This window comes from Hyaena hyaena, unplaced genomic scaffold (genome assembly GCF_003009895.1).
Source record: "Hyaena hyaena isolate Hyena2069 unplaced genomic scaffold, ASM300989v1 scaffold_430, whole genome shotgun sequence".
Lineage (NCBI taxonomy): Eukaryota > Metazoa > Chordata > Mammalia > Carnivora > Hyaenidae > Hyaena > Hyaena hyaena.
The window spans coordinates 1611252-1620364 of NW_024081059.1; positions in this window are offsets into that span (position 1 = coordinate 1611252).

Sequence of the window (9113 nt, forward strand, 5' to 3'; positions counted from 1 at the left end):
AAAAAAAAAACTTGGGCCAGCAAATTGAACAATTTATTAAAAATGTATAAAATCCTAGATATATATAACCTACTAAAACTAAAACAGGAAGAAAGAGAAAACTCGAACAGGCTAACAACCAACAAAAATTTCATCAGTAGTAACAAACTGCCAATAAACAAAAGCTCAGGACCAGATGACTTTTCAGGCAAATTCTGCCAAACATTAAAAAAGAGTTAATACCTATTCTTAAACTATTCCAAAAAAAAAAAAAAGAAAAATAGAAAAGGAAGGAAACTTCCAAATTCCTTCTGAAGCCAGAATTACCCTGATACCAAAACCAGATAAAGACTCCCTCCCAAAAGAGAGAACTATGAGCCAATATCCCTCATGAACATGGGTGGAAAAATTCTGAACAAAATACCACAAACAGAATCCAACAATACATTAAAAAAAAATTATTCACTGCAATCAAGAGGGATTTATTCCCGGGCTGGAAGTGTGATTTAATATTCACATATCAATCAATGTGATATAACACATTAATAAAAGAAAGGATAATTACCATATGAATTTTTCCATAGACAGAGAAAAAGCATCTAACAAAATATAGCATCCATTCTTCATAAAAACCCTCAACAAAGTAGGGATATATGGAATACACTTCAACATCATAAACACCGTATATGAAAGACCCACAACGAATATCTTCAACGAGGGGAAAATGAGAGCTACCCTCTATGGTGAAGAACAAGTCAGGGATGTCTACTCTCACCATTGTTATTTAACATAGTACTGGAAGTCCTAGCCCCAAAAATGACAACAAAAAGAATTAAAAGGCATCTAAATTGGCAAGGAAGAAGTTGACCTTTTACTAATTGCAGATGATATGATGCTCTATGTAAAACACTAGAAAGACTCCACCAAAAAATGCTAGAACTGATACATAAAGTCAGCAAAATTTCAGGATATAAAATCAACGTACAGAAATCATTTGCATTTCTATACACCAATAATAAAGCAGCAGGAAGAGAAATCAAGGAACCAATCCCTTTCACATCTGGACCAATAACCATAACACATTGGTTATAAAAAGGCTTTTCTAGATATGTTTACTGAGACAAGAGAAATAAACGCAAAAATAAATATTGGGACGTTATCAAAATACAAAGCTTCTTTATGGTGAAAGAAACAATCAACAGAACTAAAATCAAACTTTTAGAATGGGAGACAATATTTGCAAATGTCATATCTAATAAAGGATTAGTATCCAAAATATATAAAGAACTTATAAAATTCAACACCCAAAGAATGAATAATCCAAATAAAATGGGCAGAAGACATGAATAGACACTTCTCCAAAGAAGACCATATAGCCAACAGACAAACGAAAAGGTGCTGAAAATCACTGATCATTGAGGAAATACAAATCAGAACTACAATGAGATATCATTCACACCTTACAGAATGGCAGAAAGCAACAAGAAACAACAGGTGTTGGCAAGGATGTGGAGAAAGGGGACCACTCTTCGGAATGCAAACTGGTGAAACCCTATGGAAAACACCATGGTGGTCCCTCAAAAAGTTTTTAAAAAGCTAACCTAAAATCCAGCAAATGCACTACTAGGTATTTATCCAAAGAATACAAAATTGCTAATTCAAAGGACTACATGCACTCAAATGTTTATAGCAGCATTATTTACTATAGCTGCTATATCAAAACAACCCAAGTGTCCAACGACTAATGAATGGATAAGATGTAGTATACATACTCAATGGAATATTATTCTGCCATAAAAAAGAATGAAATCTTACCATTTGCAAACACATGGTTGGTGCTAGGAAGTATTATACTAAGTGAAATAAGTCAGTCAGAGAAACACAAATACCATATGATTTCACTCATGTGGAATAAGAAACAAACAAGTGATCGAAGGGGGAAAAAAAGAGAGAAGGAGGCAAACCAAGAAACAGACTCTTAACTATGAGGAAAAAATGATGCTTACCAGAGGGGAGGTGGGAGGGGAAATGGTTTAAACAGGTGATGGGAATTAAGGAAAGCATTTGTTGTGATGAGCACAGGTGTTGAAATGTTGGATCACTAACTTGGACACCTGAAGCTGATATAACAATGTATGTTAATTAACTGGAGTTTAAATTAAAATTTTTTAAAAATGATAAGAATAAAAATAAAATGCACATGCAAAAAATAAACAATCACTATTTTACAAAGTATGGGCTGTTAGATCTGTAAGAGAACCTAATGAAATGTATAGAAATTGAACAAAATTAATTGAACAAGCATATAATGGCAACCACAGAAGTTTATATTCATATTCACTAGGTATTAAATTTAATTTATTGTCTTATTTGACACTAATATGAACGTTCACTTTATAAGATTAACACATAATTATATCCTACCACCTATCAAACATTCTCAACAGTGGAAAAAATCCAGAACTTTTAGCATCATTATATATTCATATCCACATTTTGGTGGCAAAAAGAAAACTGATTGATATAACCTTTAATTTCTAAAGTGAATAATTTTATTTAAAATGCTTTATAGTCTTTAAGATGTTTGTTAAATTTTCTGACATATTAAGGTGAAATTGTTATTAGAGAGAAAGGAAAGGTAGGGAGAAAGTAAGAAGAGACAGACTGATTTTAAGGAATTGGCCTACATGATTATAGAGATTGATAAATCCAAAACTGCAGGACGGGCAGAAGCCTAGAGACACACTCAAGTCCATAGGCACACTATGGCAGAATTCTGTCTTTTTGGGGGAGGTCAGTCTTTCTCCTCCTAAGACCGTCAACTGATTGGATGAGATCTATTCACAGTATGATAGGATAATTTACTTTACTTGAAATTTGTCAAATTAAATGTTGATCTCATTTATGAAGATCTCTGCAGCAACATTTAGACAAGTGTTTGATGGAATATCTAGGTATTGTGGCTTAGCCAAGTTGACACATAAAATTAACTCTTCCAGTAGAAATAGAAGGAGGATATTTCATGTAGATAGGATATAACACAAAATATAGAAAGAAAATGTAGCAAGTTTTTTCTGAAGAAACTGTTCTAGAAAAAGAAAAAGAATGTGTTTTAGTGAATCATTGTGGAGCGTGCTATTAGAGTAACTTTAAAATCATGACTTTTCTACTTAATAGGTGAAGGGCTTATAAAAAAATTAATATTTATAAACTTCCATTTTCCAGTTTATATTGTTATGGCATTGATGTGAAGAGTAAGTGCATTTAAGGATGAAAAGCTATTAGTGTACAGCTTGGCACTTACTAAGTGCTTAATAGTTGAAAGACAGCACGCACGCTGTACCATAGAGTCCAGACTCTGGAGCAAGTCTGAGCTCTTATCCTGGATCTATCACTTTTAAGTTGAACAACCTTGCACTAATTGCTTAATCTCTTTGTACTTTATTTCTGTCTAGATCAGGGAAATCTATTAGAGGTTGCTTAGAGCAGGGATCAGGGTTGGGGGAATATAGGAGTGATCACTGAAGAACATGCAAGGGTTTTTTTGTTTGTTTGTTTTTGTTTTTAGTGATGGAAATGTTCTAAAATTTACTGTGATGATAGTTTCACACATCTGTGTATATCTAAAAAGCATTGAGTTATACACTTTATATGCATGAATGGCATGAACATCATATCTCAGTAAAGCTTTTTTTTTTTTTTTTTTTGTTCTAAAATTTACTGTGATGATAGTTTCACACATCTGTGTATATCTAAAAAGCATTGAGTTATACACTTTATATGCATGAATGGCATGAACATCATATCTCAGTAAAGCTTTTTTTTTTTTTTTTTTAAGATCACTTTTCCTATTTGGTGAATTGACTAGAGGAGGAAAACAATGGAACTTGGAAGACCACATATGAGGTAATATCAGTAGCCCAGGGAGACACTAAGAAATCATTGACTAATGATAGAATGACCAATGATAGAATGGAGATAGAAGAAAGTAGATTAATTCCAGATTTATTTTGGAGAAGTAACTAGTAAAACTTGCTAAAGGATTTGTTATTGATAATGAAAGAGAGAGAGAGAGAGAGAGAGAGAGAGAGAAAACCTGGTTGGCTGACACATTTTTGGCCTCAGCAACTTGGTAATAAGGATGTGGTTATTGACCAGAGATTTTCTAGGAATGAAGGCAGGAGAAATAATCTGCAGAGGAAATCTACATTACTATTTAATAATAAGTAATTAATTGAGTATATGAATCTAAAGCTCAAATAAGAATAAGGCTGGGGATATAAATATCATTAATTTCTTGGTTATTCATATTAGTGTTTTTTTCTGCACTTGAACCAAGGCACTGGTGAAGAAGAAGAACCAAAGAAAATCAGACACATTCTTGCCTTTAAGGAATTTATAATTAAGGACACATGGTCCTTTTATTAACCAAAATATTAAATTGGATAAATGTGTGAGTACATGAAGTGTAATGCAGTAAAGTGTTTGCTATTTAGCAATAATTTATTTAAACTGATCTTGGTTAGGGGGCTGTAAAATCTGGGATTATGGATCTTTTCAACATGTAACAAACCTGGGAGTTTTCAAACTCTACACCTCTTCTCTGGAGCTATAAACAGAAACCATTGTGCAGAGAATTACTCTTAGAGCTGCGCACATCCCCACACAGAGACGAAGAATAAATAAAAATGCTCAGATCTAAGATACAAATTAGATCATCTTTTAGTAGTTAAAAAAATTATTTTCTTAACATCTATTTTTTAAATCCCTTAACCCCAAGTGATTCTAACTTTATTTAGACCTCAAAAATTCCAATGGCTTAAAGAAAAGGAAATGATGTTCACAAAAGCAGTTGTGGTAACTGGGAACAAAAGATGAGAATTGAAAAAAAAAAAAACCAGCAGCAGAGTTGCTCTAATTCTATGTGAGATCTAATGTATTCTCCAAACTAAGCATTCTCCAAATTGTGAAAGAGACAGTCTGCAGTTTCACACTCTCAGAAGTTTAAGGTCCTTCTTTTAGCTCTGTTCTAGTGAGGAGAGAACGAGAAGACAATGAAACATAAGGAATGAGCCCATGATACTTTGAGCCTGCTTATTCATTGTGCAGAAAAGCTAGAAGAATGATATGTGCCCTAAGAAAAGGTTATCTGAAATCACTTCTGTTGTTTTCCTTTTAGCAAAAATCATGTTTCTGTTCATTTAGACAGAGCATCAATCCTGGTACTGTCAGTGTCCTTTAGGACACTTCTGCTTTTGGAAAAAGAAGGGAGGGCCGTAATGACAGAGTGGCAATGTCATTACTATAGATAGTGCTAGTGACGAGGATGGATGTCATTGTTGATATGATGAGGATGACAGTGATGGCAATGGAGAAAGCATCCCAAAGCATAATGGGTTTGTCACTGACCCCAGAGATGATGTCTTTGTTTCAAGTTTTTGTATAAAATCTAGTTCGTTTACATGATGCAATATTGATTTCAGGAGTAGAATTTAGTGATTCATCACTTACATAAAACCCCCAGTGCTCAACACAAGTGCCCTCCTTAATACCCATCACAAATTTAACCCATCCCCCCCACCCACCTCCCTTCCATCAACCCTCAATTTGTTTTCTGTAGTTAAGAGTCTGGTATGGTTTTCATCCCTCTCTTTTTTCCCCTTCCCCTATATTTCTCTGTTTTGTTTCTTAAATTCCACATATGAGTGAAATCATATGGTATTTGTCTTTCTCTAACTTTTTATCTTAGCATAATACACTCTAGCTCCACCCATGTCTTTGCAAATGGAAAGATTTCATTCTTTTGAGTGGTGTGTGTGTGTGTGTGTCTGTGTGTGTGTGTGTGTGTGTCGCATCTTCTTTATTTCTTCATTAGTCTTTGGACATTTGGGCTCTTTCTATAATTTAGCTATAGTTATTAATGCTGCTATAAACATCAAGGTGCACGTGTCCCTTTCAATCAGTATTTTTATATCCTTTGGTTAAATACCTAGTAGTGCAAATGCTGTGTTGTAGGGTAGTTCTATTTTTAGCTTTTTGAGAAACCTTCATACTGTTTTCCAGAGTGGCTGCACCAGTTTGCATTCCCACCAAGAGGCAAGGGGATTCAGCTACCTCCATGTCCTCGCCTAACCTGTTGCTTCTTGTGTTGTTAATTTTAGCCATTCTGACGGGGTGAGGTGGTATCTCATTGTGGTTTTGATTTGAATTTCCCTGATGATGAGTGATGTCTCCTGCATGTCTTATTTGGATGGATGTGTATACATATCTTTTGCCCATTTTCAATTGGATTACTTGTTATGTGACTGTTGAGTTGGATAAGTTCTTTATAGATTTTGGATACTAAGCCTTTATCAGATACATCTTTTGCAAATATATTTTCCCATTCCCTCAGCTGCCTTTTATATTTGCGATTTTTTCCTTTGCTGGACAGTAATTTTTATCTTGATGAATTTCCATAGTTCATTTTTGCTTTTGTTTCCCTTGTGTCCAGAGACATATCTACTAAGAAGTTGTCACAGCTGAGGTCAAAGAGGTTGGTGCCTGTGTTTTCCTCTAAGATTTGATGGTATCCTGTCTCAGGATTAGGTCGTTCAACTATTTTGAATTTATTTTTTTATATGGTATAAGAAAGTGGTCCAATTTTATTCTTCTGCATGCTGCTATCCATTTTCCCAACAACATTTATTGAAAAGACTGTCTTTTTTCTATTGGATATTTTTCCTGTTGTGTCAAAAAACTAGTTGAGCATAGAACTGTGTGTTCATTTCTCAGTTTTCTATTCTGTACCACTGATCTATGTGTCTTCTCTGTGACTGTACCACAATGTGTTGTTACTACAGCTTTGTAATATACCGTGAAGTCTAGAATTGTGATGCCTCCAGCTTTGCTTTTCTTTTTCAAGATTGCTTTGGCTGCTCAGGGACTTTTGTGGTTCCATACAGATTTTAGAACTGTTTGTTCTAGCTCTGTGAAAAATTCTGGTGGTATTTTGATATGGATTGCATTCAATGTATAGAATGCTTTGGTTATTATAGACATGTTCACAATATTTTTTCTTCCATTCCATGAACATGGAACACGTTTCCATTTTTTTTGTATCCTCTTCAATTTTTTTCAAAAATGTTCTATAGTTTTCAGAGTACAGAACTTTCACCTCTTTGTTTAGGCTTATTCCTAAGTATCTCATGGGTTTTGGTGCAATTGTAAAAGAAATTGATTCCTTGATTTCTCTTTCTGATGTTTTATTGCTGGTGTACAGAAATTCAACAGATCTCTGTACATTGATTTTATATCCTATGACTTTGCTGAATTCAGGTATCGGTCTAGCAGGGTTTTTTTTATGGAGTTTTTTTGGTGTTCTACATAGAGTATCATATCATCTGCAAATAGTGAAAGTTTGGCTTCTTCCTTGCCTATTTGGATGCCTTTTATTTCTTATTATTTTCTGATTGCTGAGGCTAGGACTTCCAGTACTATGTTAAATAACAATGGTGAGAGTGGACATCCATGTCTTGTTCTTCACCATATAGGGATAACTCTTTCTTTTCACCCATTGAAGATATCAGCTGTGGGTCTTACATTTATGGTTTTTATGATGTTGAAGTGTATTCCATCTATCCCTACTCTGTTGAGGGTTTTATGAAGAATAGATGCCGTATTTTGTCAAATGTTTTTTCTGCATCTATTGAAAGGATCATATGGTTCTTATCCTTTCCTTTATTAATGTGGTATATCACATTGACTGATTTGTTAATATATTGCCACACTTCCAGCTCAGGCATAAGTCCCACTCGATCATGATAAATAATTATTTTAAAGTATTATTTGATTCAACTTGCTAGTATTTTGTAGAGAATTTTTGGATCCATGTTCCTCAGGAATAGTGGCTTGTAATTTTCCTTTTTAGTGGGGTCTTGGTCTGGTTTTGGAATCAAGGTAATGCTGGCCTTGTGGAAGGAGCTTGTAAGTTTTCCTTCCATTTCTGTTTTTTTGGAATAGTTTGAGAAGAGTACGTATTAACTGTTTTTTATATGTCTGGTAGAATTCCCCTGGGAAGCCATCTGGCCCTGGACTTTTGTTTTTTGGGAGAGTTTTGATTACTAATTCCATTTTGCTAGTTCTGAGTCTGTTCACATTTTCTATTTATTCCCTTTTCAGTGTTGGTAATTGGTATGTTTCCATGAATTTATCTGTTTTTTCCATATGCCCAATTTGTTGACATACAGTTTTTCATAATATTCTCTCAAAACTGTTTGTATTTCTATAGTGTTGGTTGTGATCTCTCCTTTTTCATTCATGATCTTATGTATTTGATTCCCTTATCTTTTCTTTTTGATAAGTCTGGTTAGGGTTTATCACTAATATCAATTCTTTCAAGGAACCAGCTCTCAGTTTCACTGATCTGTTATTGTTTTTTATTTGTATGTCATTTGTTCTGCTCTAATCTTTATCATTTCCCTTCTGCTGCATTTAGGTTTTATTTGCTGCTCGTTTTCTAGCTCTTTTAGGTGTAAGTTTAGGTTGTATATTTGAGACTTTTTTTTGCTTCTTGAGGTAGGCCTGTATGGTTTATACTTCCCTCTTAGGACCATCTTCCTATATTCAAAAGGTTCTAAACTTTGGTGTTTTCATTTTTTATGCTTCCATGTATTTTTTATTTCTCCTTCAGTTTCCTGGTTGATACATTCATTCTTTAATAGGATATTCTTTAACCACCATGTATTTGTGGCCTGTCCAATTTTTTTTCATATGGTTGACTTCAAATTTCATTACATTTTGTTCGGAAAATATGCATGGCATGATCTCAATCATTTTTTTTAAATTGTTGAAGGCTGATTTGTGAACCAGTATGTGACATATTCTGGAGAATATTCCATGTGCACTAGAGAAGGTTGTGTATTCTGTTGGTTTAACATGAAGTGTTCTGAGTATATGTGTTAAGTCCATCTGGTCCACTGTGTCATTCAAAGCCTTTGTTTCCTTGTTGATTTTCTGCATTAATGATTTGTCCATTGTCATAAGTGGGGTGTTTAAGCCCTCTACTATTATGGTATGATTATCAATTAGTTTCTTAATGTTTGTTATTAATTGTTTTATGTATTTGGGTATTCCATGTTAAGGGCATAAAAATT